A 13,619-nucleotide genomic window follows, 5' to 3' on the forward strand; every position below is an offset into this window, starting at 1 on the left:
AATTATGCGAACCAAAGATGATGTTGAATCTCTGACTACTTCTAAAGTTGAAGCAAGAGCTGCCTCAGTACCAAAATGCGAGGTAAAATTCGATTCAATTATAATAGACGACGATCTTCAGCTCTTGATCCGTCTTAAAAATGTCCGTAGGAGACAATATCAAAGAACACGTGATCCAGCCATGAAAGTTATCAGGCGGGATTTGCAAAAACAAATTAAAAAGCGAGTCTCTGCCCTGAGGAACAAAACATGTGAAAATAATGTTTCTAAATTAGACCCGAATTCCAAACCCTTTTGGAAACTCTTGCAAATTTAAAAAAAAACCTCAAAAGCCTATTCCAGCGCTTAAAGAAGGTGGTAAAATTTTGATCACAAATTCGGATAAAGCTCAGAAACTTGCTAAGCAATTCGAGAGTTCCCATAATTTCAGCTTTGGTCTTACTAGTCCTATCACGTTGCTCGATATTTTCTGAATATTTTCTTTCGGGAAATATTTTTCCTGGGGGACTGATTTGGACGAATTAAGATCTATAACTAAAAAGTTTCATAATATGAAAGCTCCAGGTGATGATGAAATTTTATATATCCTCATCAAAAAACTCACAGAGAGTACCTTTTCTTTTCTGATAAAATTATTTAACAGATGTTTCCATTTGGCATACTTTCCTGATAAATGGAAAAATGAAAAAGTTGTTCCAATTTTGAAGCCAGATAAAAATCCAGATGAAGCTTCTTGCTACCGTTCAATAAGTAAACTTTTTGAAAAGATAATTCTAAATAGAATGATGCTTCACATGAATACGAACTCAACTTTTGCAGATGAGCAGTTTGGATTTCACCATGGGCATTTAATCACTCAACAACTGTTAACAATTTAATTCGTTCAAACAAATCTGAATGCTGCTCAACTGGAGTTGCTCTTCTAGACATAGAAAAAGCATTCGACAGTGTTTGGCATGAAGGTTTGATTGGTAAATTGAAAAAGTTAAATTTTCCATATTATTTAATTCCAAATCTGAACCAAATCTAAATAAATTCCGTTATAATTGCTTATCTTTTGACAGATACGCGTATTTCGTCTACAACTTGCAGACTTCCTCAGTGCCAAATACTCAACACCACTGAAGAATCCATAGTAGTAGTAGTAAAATTTACGTTTATTTTCTGGGTTTTATGTTTCAACATTTGATTTAACATTTCAATTGGTTAGCCTTTGGCTCTTCATCTTTGTTCTAGTTAATTGGTTATTCTAATGTGATGATTGCGTTTAGCGCTAATTTACAGGATACCCTTTGTGGGATTGTTTTGGTTTGAATTTAAAAATTTGATAACCTACCTACTTGAGCACCTAACTACTTAAACTAGGTTGCCAAATCACGAATGATCTGGTGGTTTGATCGCAGACAGGCGACTCTGAACCTTTCCAGCGTGGAAGTCTTTCGCTCCTCGAGTGTTTGAAGACCGGCCAGGTGGTGAATCTCAGAATTACGAGTTCGCGGTGGACTGTTAAGGATCATTCTGAGGATCTTGTTTTGGATCCTCTGAAGCTTTAAGTGGTGGCACTTTGCACAACTCTCCCAGATTGGCATACCATACTCAATAGCCGGCAGAATGATTTGCTTGTGGACAGCAAGCTTGTTTTTGAGGGACAGGGTGGACTTCCTGTTTATCAGAGGGTAGAGCGACCTGATCAAGATGTTACACTTGGTGGATGTCTTGTCCACATGGGATCGGAATAGCAATTTGCTATCGAGGGTGAGACCAAGGTAGACTACTTCACTCGACCATTCAATGAGAGTGCTATCAAGATGGATCTTGACGTTAGCAGGCGGAACAAGCCGAGGTGAATACGAATGTGGAAACAGAATGGTTTGTGTTTTAGCTGCATTGATACAAATCTTCCAGCTCTTAAAATAGTCGGACAAAACATCCAGGCCTGATTGTAGTTTACTCGCCAGAGCACGGATCACTCGACCCTTATAGATGATGGAGGTGTCATCTGCGAACATTGACAGGATACCACCACCCGGCAAGGGAGGAACGTCTGACGTGAAAATGTTGAATAGGATAGGCCCAAGCAGGCTACCCTGAGGGACCCCTGCATCAACGTTGAACGTATCAGAGGAGACATTGTTCAAGTAGACCTGGAATGATCTGCCCGACAAGTAGTTTTTGATGATCTTCACGAGGTAGTTCGGAAAGTTGTATCGATGCAGCTTGTACACTAGACCATCATGCCAGACATTGTCGAACGCCTTCTCGACGTCCAACAATGCCATGGCAGATGTATTGGAAACGGACTTGTTCCGCTTGATGATGTTACTAACCCGTGCGAGTTGGTGGATGGTAGAGTGGCCTTTCCTAAACCCGAATTGCTCTTTGAGAAAGATGTTATTATCATTTGAAAACACCAGCAGACGGCTGAGTATCAATTTTTCGAATAGCTTCGAGATGGAGGACAAGAGGCTGATGGGGCGATAGCTTTTGGCACTGGTAGGGTCTTTGCCAGGTTTGTGAATTGGAATAACTTTGGCTAACTTCCAGCATGCAGGGAAGTAGCCAAGCATTAGACACTTGTTGAAGACCACTGCAAGGTGCTTGAAGAAGTCAACACTCAAGTTTTTCAGCTCGAGGTTGACCACTCCATCGACACCAGCGGCGTTCATGTTCTTTGTTGATTTAATCACTGCTATCACCTCATCAGCCGATATTCTACTTTCGTCAGGGACAACTACGGGGGTGGCAGCGACACTAGCCATTGCCTGTGATACTGCAGGCTCGTGGGGACTCACCATGGCGTGGCCAAGGTTATGTGAATTTACAAAGTGTTGTCCAAGAGCATTGGCCTTTTCAAATGGGGTTATTAGTAAAGATGGGTCCGAATTTTGGTTAGGAGAGGAAAGGGGAGGAATGGGCCTCGGCTTATTTTTCAAAACCTTTGCCATTTTCCAGAATGGCTTAGCACAATCTGGGAGAGAGCGAATCTTGTTTGCAAAATCGATATTTCTGAGATCCACCATCCTGGCTTGGATGATTTTGTTCAAACGGTTGCAATTGGTCTTCAGATTAGGCAGCCCAGTACGCTGGTACTGCCTACGGATCGTGTTGCGGAGTCTAATGAGGTCTTTAGTAGGCCTGTCAAGGTTCAGAGTGTTACTCACCTGTCTGGATACTGGCACATGTAGCTCCCTGGCCCGGGAAATTGCTTGATCGATGGAGCGCAGACACCGGTCAACATCTTCGGACGATTCCGGTTGGACATCGTAGTCTACAGCGGTGTCGACGCAATGTTGGAACTGACCCCAGTCAACACGATGATAGTTGCGCCGGAAAGCTTCAAATCGATTTACGGAGGATCCCACCTCAGTCACCACCGGGTAGTGGTCCGAGCTGAGTTCCTGATAGGTGATAGGTTGAGCGATGTTGTTGCCCATGTTGCTGATGAATATATCGATGGTAGCGTGAACACCGGACCGACTCAACCGGGTGGGAGTTTCCGGACTCAAGATGTTGTACTGCGCTTCCTGCAGGTCGTTGTTCAGGATGGTGCCGTTTTGATTGCGCCGATTGTTGCCCCAAGCTTGATGTTTGGCGTTCAGGTCGCCAGCGATGATAAAGTTTTCCCGTCGTCGTGTTAGCTTGATAATATCTCGTCGCAGATCTGCTGCCGATCCGTCCCTGATGTTGACTTGTTTGGGGCAGTAAGCCGCGACGATGGTGATGGGGCCGATAGGAGTAGAAACTTCCACCCCTACGGCTTCGATGATCTTCAGCTGAAAGCTGGGCATCAGTCGACAGCAGATGTTTCTCCTTATTGCAATAGCCACTCCTCCTCCTCCAGAGTTGGTTCGATCTAGCCTCACGAGCCGGAAATCGGGAAGGTAGACGTTTGTTTCAGGCTTCAGGTGGGTTTCAGTTATGATGGCAATGTCGATGTTTCGTTCATTGAGAAACTCAACAAACTCGATGTTTTTGCTCTTCAAGGAGCAAGCGTTCCAATTTACGATCTTGATGGCTTCACGGTCCATACTTAGTGACAAGGGACAGGGCAGCATGAAGCTGTTCAGATCGAGTCTTGCAGGTGCGCAAGATGATGATGACCTCGGCCACGAGCGTCACAAGTTCCTCCGAGGTGAACGGAGAATCGTCAACAGGCTCACCTGAGACAACACCAGCGTATGATAAACCAGGGGTGGTGGAGGGACCTGGCATTGGCTGGGCAGCAGCAGCAGCGAGACGATGCTGGACTGTTCGATTGTTAGGAATACTCACATGCTTGACTTGTTGGTTGTTGAGCGGAAGTGGTTCTAAGTTCGGAACATGTCGACGGGGCTGGAGAGCTGGGTACTGGACTTCCGTGCGTGCAGGAGGCGAACGATGATTACGGAGGCGACCGGGCTGGTTATTGATCGTAGCCTTCCGACGGATATTGATGAACTCCACTCGCTTGGGACATCCGCGATTGGAGGCTTGGTGGTGGTGGTGGTGGACGCAGTCGAGTGAGTTCCAGCACACTTGCCGCAGATAGTCTTCATATGGCAGTTTTTGGTGCCATGGCCGTAGGAGAGGCAGTTCATACACTGCGTAACATCACGATGTTGGGATTTGTATGATGACCTGAAACAGGTCCCGGATTTTGGATCTCAGAGCCGCTAGACTGGTGGATCCCTTCGTGAAGTGCACCAGGAACAACTGGTCACGGAAGCTGGTGTTGTGGTTGGAACGCCGGTTTATTGGGAACACCGCCTCAGGTTTGAGCCCAAGCCGCTCCAGCTCGGATTTAACCACAGCCGCCTCGAACGACGGTAATCCACGCAATACCAGCTTCAGTGGCTTGCTCGATGGCAGATCGTGCGTGAAGAAATCAACGTTGTTTTCCTTTAGGAAACATCCTGTTTGATTGTACTCCTCCAGGCTGGAGCACATGATTTTGGTGCCGATGCTGCAAAGCTTGAAGCGAGGCAGCAGCTTGTGTTTTGCCAGCTCGGCACGCAGCTTGGCAACATCCTTCTCCGGCGTGAAAAGCGGGGGAATCCGCTCTCTTGCAGCGATGGGAACGACGTCACCATCGCCATTTTCTTCGGGGAGCACCGCAAACTGGTTGGCTTGCAGTACCCGTTTTCCGGCGTCATCAGAGAGAGAGAGAGAGAGAGAGATAGAGAGAGAGAGAGAGAGAGAGAGAGAGAGAGAGAGAGAGAGAGAGAGAGAGAGAGAGAGAGAGAGAGAGAGAGAGAGAGAGAGAGAGAGAGAGAGAGAGAGAGAGAGAGAGAGAGAGAGAGAGAGAGAGAGAGAGAGAGAGAGAGAGAGAGAGAGAGAGAGAGAGAGAGAGAGAGAGAGAGAGAGAGAGAGAGAGAAGGATTAGTAATTTCCATTGAATTCCACTACCTTATTTGTTTATCCTTGACAGATACGCGTATTTCGTCTACAATGTGCAGATTTTTTCAGTGTCTTGTACTAATACTCGATCGAGTCGAGTATTAGTACAAAACACTGAAGAAGTCTGCACATTGTAGATTAAATACGCGTATCTGTCAAGGATAAGCAAATAAGGTAGTGGAATTGAATGGAAATTACTAATCCTTCTCTCGCTCTCTCTCTTTATTTAATGCATTCTAGTTTAAACAGCAAAAAAAAAACACAATTCATTGATATGCGATATGTTGTTCAATTATAGATAGGAGACTAATTTCGTCCGCAAATGTAGTTTCATTTTTTTTTATTAGATTACAGGCACATAACATATGTGAAACTTCATGCAAAAAGCTGACTCAAAGCTGACCCCTTTTTGTTTTGCCTCAGTGGTATAACTGGCATAGTTGGACATCGATCTTTCAAAATACAATTTTCGTGATATCGACATTGAGCATTCATAAGGACCAATGTCGAAAACATAACTAATGGCTTCTTTCGTAAATGTCTCGTACGTCAAAGTCAATCCAATCTCTACACAATCATGGTGTTGGTTTTCTTTTTCGAGAAATTCACGCAAAAAGTAATTGTTTACGTTTGCAGCATTGGCCCTTACGAAAGTAAGCATTGACGTTGACGGCGACTCTGCAACTCTTTACTCCTGATAAAATCTCAAAAGCATCTGACAATCTATGTATGAAATCTAGCGGACTTTGTCTTATTTCTTCATTCCTCCAGCAAACCGCCGTTTCTTCACACAAAGATTGACATAATCATATGGGATTTTCATAGGAGTGAAAGGGTAAGGAAATGTTCACCAAGTTTCACGCACAGACTGATGTTTGCTTATGGGATTTTACCATAAGAGTGAAGAGTTACAGAGTGACCGAAGAGGCGAATTGTCAATAGTCACGGTAATGGGTAATGAGATGTAAATAGGTGAGGCCCCGATAATTTGTCGTTTACGATGCAAATTCAGCTCAAAACACTACATACTTTTCAAATGAGACTTCTAACTCTTGTTCAAAATTTTACTGCTTCTCTCTGAACTTCAAAATGTATGCACTGAATTCCAAATTTACGTGATCGTGTTTCTACTTCTACGAAACCTAATGAAATCAAAGTTTGATGCAATTAGTTCCAACAAATTGTGACTATGGCATTACCAGACACTCCCGGGTAACTAGCTCAGTAGCATGAGACCCCTGAACTGTGTCGCAGGGCCGGCATGTTACTGGGTATTCGGAGGGGCTACGCGGACAAAGTATGAAACACAGGAATATTCACATTTTCCAACACTTTTATTTGCCCTTTTCTGTGGCGTGTGGGTGTGGGTGTGGGTTTTCACATATATGTGGCGTGTATGCGAGAGCTTATGAACGATACGGTACTCACTGTTGCAGCAGATTCTCCTTCGGCGTCGCGACGCTGGCGTTGGCCCACACGGCTGCTCCTGCACTACCGTGTGGCCGGAAACTTGCGGCGCGGGCTGCAGACAGTGTAGTTGCCGCTTTGGGAGAATGGCGGATCTAGTGGCGTTCATCAGCCACATACGGCTCAGCAGGCGTTGCTGGCTCGTTTGGCTGGCAGGCGTCTTCCGTCGTTGACGGCATCGGCTGACCGTGGCATGGCCACCTTGGTCGAGCCGAGACGGGACCCTCCTTGACAATTAAGGCCACCGGCCTGAGGGAATCGTCCCTGACGGACGATCGCGGATCATTTACTATTAGGCTCGGAAGCCATCTTGACTTCCGAGCCGAGCCGTGTAAGACCGTTTTATGTCGAGTACGAGGTGTACAAAATGTACAAAAGCACAAGAGCACAAGAGCACAAGAGTTCCTGAACGGAGGTAGGCTTTCCAGCCCAAACCCCCACAAGGGGGGGGGGGAGATATTGTATATGCACTACACTTCACGATACCGGTCTACACGGACGCCTGATTACTTCTGCCAATTAGAAGGTTTTTTCTTTTACAACATGGCCACTCGCATGCCTTTTGCCGATCATTCTCCATTTTTAGCTTAATTGTCCTCCCTTTAGTATCGTTCGAGTGTTTTTGCAGCGGTACTAACCCTCTCGCTGCTGTGTGTTGCCTTCTGTCTTTTAAATTAAAATACGTGAATTTTCCAAACAACAACAACTCATACAAACGAAAATCCACGGATTGTAACCAACTGGTTACAAAATTAGAAAATGTCCAAAGGAGGAAATGTAACATACATGCTTCTTCTAAGTTGACCACAGTTTTGCTGTGTGAATCAAGGTGATGAATTTGTTAAAGTTAGCTATATACAGGGTGATTCGGAATAGCTGTCCCTTTTAAAAATGGTCATAACGATTGAACGCTTGCATGAATTTTTGATATCATTATATTCCAGATATTCTGGATTTATAACCTTCAACTAAGCATAGTTTATTCCAAATCTCTCTTCCTTTACCTTAATTATCAGCCACATTTGTCATGAAAATTAACCACAGCTGGCACGCACGCTTTAGTTCCAGCACTTTTTGAGTCCCGGTGATGCGTTTAAGCTCTGATATTGAACGGATTATCCAAGCATGGTTCCTTTGTACCTCTATAATGATGCAAAAATAAATGTTACATTCTTTCGAAGAGATTTCAGTTTCTAAAAGATAACACACGATTTTTTTTACAGATTTATGCCATGCTCCATTTGGACGTCAATGGCTGTTTGAAATCACAAACGAATGAAATTTCTAATCCTACTATAAAGTACAAGCTGATATGTGTACACACTTAAAACAAAAATACTTGAACATATACCCATTTTACCCATTGAGAATGGCATATTTGTGAAATCGGTGACAGTTATTCTGAATCACCCTGTAATTATGAATAGAGTACATACATGGTTAAGGAAATAGTAAGTCATGAGTTCAGGAGTGCTAGGAACACATACAAGTATAAACCACGGTAGAATTATTTAAAATTATTGACAAGCCCTTGATTCACTTTCTCATTTTACAGCTAGTATAATCAATTTGACAGATCGATGTCCATCTATACCGATGTGCGGTATAAGAGGTGAGGAGAAAGGAAACTAGTGGACTCTTTCGTTCTCGCGTCTTCTTAGGCACCAACAGACGTGACGTCACGTCTGCTGTTGCATAAGAACACCGTCAGAATGAAAGAGTCCACTAGTTTCCTTTCTCCTCACCTCTTATACCGCACATCGCATCTATACCACTTGAAATCACTGAAATGGGGTCGATTTTTGATGATCGAGTTCCACATATGTTATGTGTTACAAGTCAACTCTATCTCGTAGATTTTCATTTTAATTAATCAGGTTGTTGTAGATGATTAACATTGTGCCTTCCTTGCTGTTCAATAAGTTAATGATCGCTATTTTATGTATGAGATAATAGAAACAGGAAAATAACTATTGGTTACATACCTACATTTCTTTTTCTAACCTCCGTTTGACTTCCGTTTGTCGATAGAAATCTTGAATCACGACGATGGAGATTGTGAGGAGCTCAATCAATCCGATTCCGCACTCTGCAATTTAATTTAGGATTTAATAAATTCTCACGCTTAGAAAACTTCAAGTAGACGATCAAGGGATTATCCACACATTTGCTCTTGTCGCCATATTGAATTTATGAATAAGCAAAGAAAATTTTCGCACTAAATGCGATTTCGTAAAACCTACGTGAATTTCACATAACTTTCACCAGTATGACACTTCAACTCGACCAGTCAATCCAGTGGAATTCATTACCATGCTATTGAATATTAAGTGTAGCAAGTAATTCATACTGTATTACTATCTTTAGGAAGTTACCTGAATTTTCAGGTGAAATTTACGTTTCTCGTTGGTTCAGTGCATGATTCAACAGCAACAATAACGAAAGCTTTTTCTTGCATAACCGCTGATTTAAAATTTGGGACTGTACAAAATCTTGTTGTTATGACCATTACTCGAAATACAGTACCGTTCATCACTGATAATTTCAAGTCATTTGCTATATCAGTTAAAAAGCTACCAAACTGTGTCGTCTTGTTTTCTGTTGTGTGCGAAAATATATCGTAGCCGTCAAAAAAACAGTTTAGAAATGACGCGACATTTTTGCCTCGCTACCGTTTAGTTTGTTTTGATTTGTGGTTGGTGCCGATATAAAATGATAAATTTTCAAATGTACTATAGCCAACAATCAATATGAAACTAACGATTTTATATTAGCTCACTACTTGACTAGCCTAGCCCAAGCAAACGATTAACGTACCCCATTCTAGTCAAAAATCTAGTACTGCACAATGTTTGAAATTTTGACAGATAAAATGAGGGGTTAGTGGATTTTCCTATGTTTCGAGGGGTGAATCGATTAGCTTGGGACCGAAGAGAGTACCAGAGCTGAGCCAAAAAGCTGAGCACATTTCTTCGCGACCTTCTGGTCTTAGAGTTACCTCTATGCTGTAGCCAGTGCTGAGATTTGTCATTGTCATTGACACACTTTCGCGCGATATTGACAAAATTGTTTTTCACATAGTCACTGATAGAATTGATCCCCAGAAAAACCTTTGTCAAAATCTCATTCATTTTTCGTCAATGACAAAGCTTTATCTGGTAACCAAAAATATAATTTCGTGCATTCTGAATCCAAGCTGTTCAGGACGTAGATGCTTGGTCACTTTAACAAAACAAGTAATTGTTTTGCTCAAGTCAATTATTTTCGTTTCAAATTTAGCTAATAAAAAATCAGCACATGTTCGTCACTGACCGCTTTGTCACTTACAATTGGGTTCTTTAATTTTGGAAAAATATCGGTTTTTATATATCATCTGAAAGAGCTTCGTTTTCTGAGCACAGCGATATTTTTTTCGAACCCACACACTTTCATCTCGATTTTTAAATCAAGATTTAAAGCAAAATAATAACTTCACTGTTTGACACTAAATTGACAAACTGACAGCTCGCTCCCATACAAAGTGACACCAAGGAGGCGCTAATAAGGTGATTTTGCAAATGTAATCGTTCTTATTTAAAATAGAGTCAGTGTACCAAAATTGATGAAATTTTGGGTTTGGGTTCCATTTTTAATGCAGAATACGAATATGCATTTACCTCAATACCCTTAAAGAACCCAATTGACATGGTTTGCCTTGACGATGACTGTTAGCTCAAATGAGTGACCAAAGCATAATTTTGAATATCGCCGAGTATTGTCGAGATTTTGCAGCACTGGCTGTAGCAAACCAGTACTGACACCCCAGCACTGGGTATGCTACTGGAGCAATGGACATCCCGTTAGGAAAGGAAGAATAATCAGAACATTCAAGGTCACAGTCCAAACACCGAAACGGTTAGTTCCAATTACGCCAAATTAATTCCTAACTATCCATCACCCGCGCAATGCGATTCAACCAGCATTAGCATTCGGCTTCGTTAGTTGTTTTGATCATCCTTCAATTTGTTACTCACAAATCTTCTTTTTCCTCTTTGACTATTACATCTCAACTGGAACTTTACTTGTGCTCTCAACTTACCTTTTCCATTAGTAGCAAGCACCGAACTTTCCGCCTTTACCGACTCAGCTACGGAGACCCCCCCTTTTGTTGGTCACATCCTTCCTAAATCAACGCTTCAGTGAAACCATTCATTATGGCACATTCGCTCTGATATTTTGTCGTAATCAAGCTCGAGTCAATCAGTGTGTGATGAGTGGCTCAGAGTGCATGCTACGAAGCGACAAAAAATGTGAAAGTTGTTAAGATGAACGTTGCAAGCACAAACATCAATCCATCCATCCGTCTATGGGTGGTGCTTCCGCTCTCGATATCTCTACCCATCCCAGCAGACACCAGATATAGGCACCTTCGTAGCTCACGTTCCAGCCGGTGTCGTTTCCGACCACGACGACAACGACGACGAGCGAGCGCGTAAGCGATGATGATTATGATTGGTGGCGGTTGTAAATCCGAAATTAGGGCCGTGAGATGCCAGCAATTTATCTTTGTTGAGCTGGTTGCACTCGATTTGATAATGCGTCTCAAGCTCTTCTCCATGTTGGACTCAAGTAAACATTTGCATGGTTGCATAAGCGAATTGAATCCGACGCTGGAAGCTCGAAATATCAAGGTCAACCGATTAGAGGAACCGGTTTGAATTTTGGCAGCATTTGAAATGCCAGTTTTTTTTTTTTTTTTTTTTCTTTATTTTTGTGATTTTTAGCCGTAGGCTAGTTCATCACATAAGAAATGCCAGTAGCTGGTGTTGTTGAGGTGGAATGTCCGATGCATTCGAATGGGATCGAAAACAAAGGTGCAATGCTCGAGGCAGAAAGCTTCTTCACACGAACGGGTTCCCATCGATCAATCACCAGGAAGGTTATTTTCTTTTCATAATTTTCCTATCAATGTATCATCATCGTTCCGGTGCATTGAACACATGTTTGCTGGTTGGGTAGGAGCATGCGAAGCCATGTGGTGTGGTGAATTGATCACTATCAAACCAAAGGCATGAACCAATGAATCATGCATTAGTTTCAACCGCAACACAAAAAAGCTTGGAAAATTCAACGCCACCGATCGATCGGAGTGCTCTTTCACCGGTTTGCAGGCAGGTACCTACCTAGGCTTCTGATCGGGCGTCATGCCATAATTGAGCAAATTATTCCAAATTTACCGCAAAACGAAGCAATTGGGGAACCCCCCCCAAATTGGTTTCAACAATTATATCGTTGCTCGGTCAAACTGTTTTCCAACTGTTCCATTTCATTTGCGTATTATGATATAAGAAATTATACCCTTATAGTCTCTAAACGGTAATAATGAACGGCTATTTGGTATTCTCCCTTTTCATTAGTCTGTTTTTGTTTTTAATATTTATCAGTGCATCGGTTTGTGATTGAAAGGTTCCTATTTTCGCCTTCATCTGCAAAACATTTGCTAATGGAATGGCTATTTCGACGTGGAAGTTTGAGAGAATATATAAATAAGCGAATTCAAGGACAGCGATCTGCACGGTCAATGATATCGACTCTAAATTGAGTGGTTTTACATTAAAAATCGCAAAAAGTTCAGCATGAGTTAAGAATTTCATAAGCCTCCACTTATGAATTTCATGAGCACGACTTATGAAAGATTTTAATCTAACACGAGGTAGCGCTTCTACGCCATTAGCCATTCCATGTTCCCAAGCGTTGACAGACGAATAGTCCAGACACAGGACCCGTAATCTCAACGTCCATGGTTCGGTTCCAGTCTGCTCAGTTTTATTTTTTTGCCGACATTATTTTCAATAAGGCAAGACTTTGGAATCCATACTAATTTCTTGCGGCTGAAATTCGTAAGTGGTTATTATGGAAGGAATTCATACGCTCTTTTGCCTCAGTGTAGACCGAGTAAAATTTTCCTCGCTTCCACTCAACAATCTGCTCGAATATGAGGCAAATTGACCACTTTGTCAAACAGTTTTGGCGTGACTTTCTACCAGCGAATTCACAAAACTACACCAACTAATTTCTATTTTTTATGAAACGCACAAATGTTGGCTACTTTTCTCGTGGTTCTAGAAGAAAAAAATCTCAAAATAATGTTTTATTTCAAAGTTCGAGTGGTAGTAAACGTCATTTTAACTGCTCGAATGAAGTGATTAATTGAGAAACAGTTTACTCAGTCTAGGAATAGACCCCCCGAGACTTTTCTCATATACGAAAAAGTTTTTCCTGGACATCGAGGAACATAACCTACATTTTCTTGCGAATTTGAGTGAATGAAACTCAACTTTGAGTTGTTTTATTCGGCCGTGTGACTTGTTGAAAGCGAAACTCGATCACCATGAGAAAAACAAATAAATCAGACCGGTAGGTGCCTTCTACCGACGGCGACGATGACGTTGAAATGAACCAGCTGGAAAATTACAGATTCGAATCGGACTGGTGTTTAGTTTCTCGGAATTCGTTTGACGATGTCATTCGATGCGTTTTCAATTATTCATATGGTTTAAATGTGAAGCTACAAAAACTCATCAATAGGGTAATACCAACCGGTGGAAACTAACGGTTTTAAATTGACTCACAACTTGACTAGCCTATTGGTCCCAAGCAAACGATTAGTGTACCCCATTCTAATCGAAATTCTAGTAGTGCACTATGTTTGTTTTGATTCGCTATGAAAGTTTGACAGATAAAATGAGGGGTTATTGGTTTTTCCTATGTTTCGAGGGGTGATTCGACAAGCTTGG

The 13,619-nt window shown here is 42.2% G+C and overlaps 1 protein-coding gene across 1 annotated transcript in view; it reads left to right on the forward strand.

The window, feature by feature from the left end:
* The window catches only part of LOC135711381 (uncharacterized), a 63,548-nt gene that overhangs the window by 7,262 nt on the left and 42,667 nt on the right, over nt 1-13,619 (forward strand). The window lies entirely within an intron of this gene.

This window comes from Ochlerotatus camptorhynchus, unplaced genomic scaffold (genome assembly GCF_037179485.1).
Source record: "Ochlerotatus camptorhynchus isolate MF236.1 unplaced genomic scaffold, CSIRO-AGI_Acam_v1.1 ptg000037l, whole genome shotgun sequence".
Lineage (NCBI taxonomy): Eukaryota > Metazoa > Arthropoda > Insecta > Diptera > Culicidae > Ochlerotatus > Ochlerotatus camptorhynchus.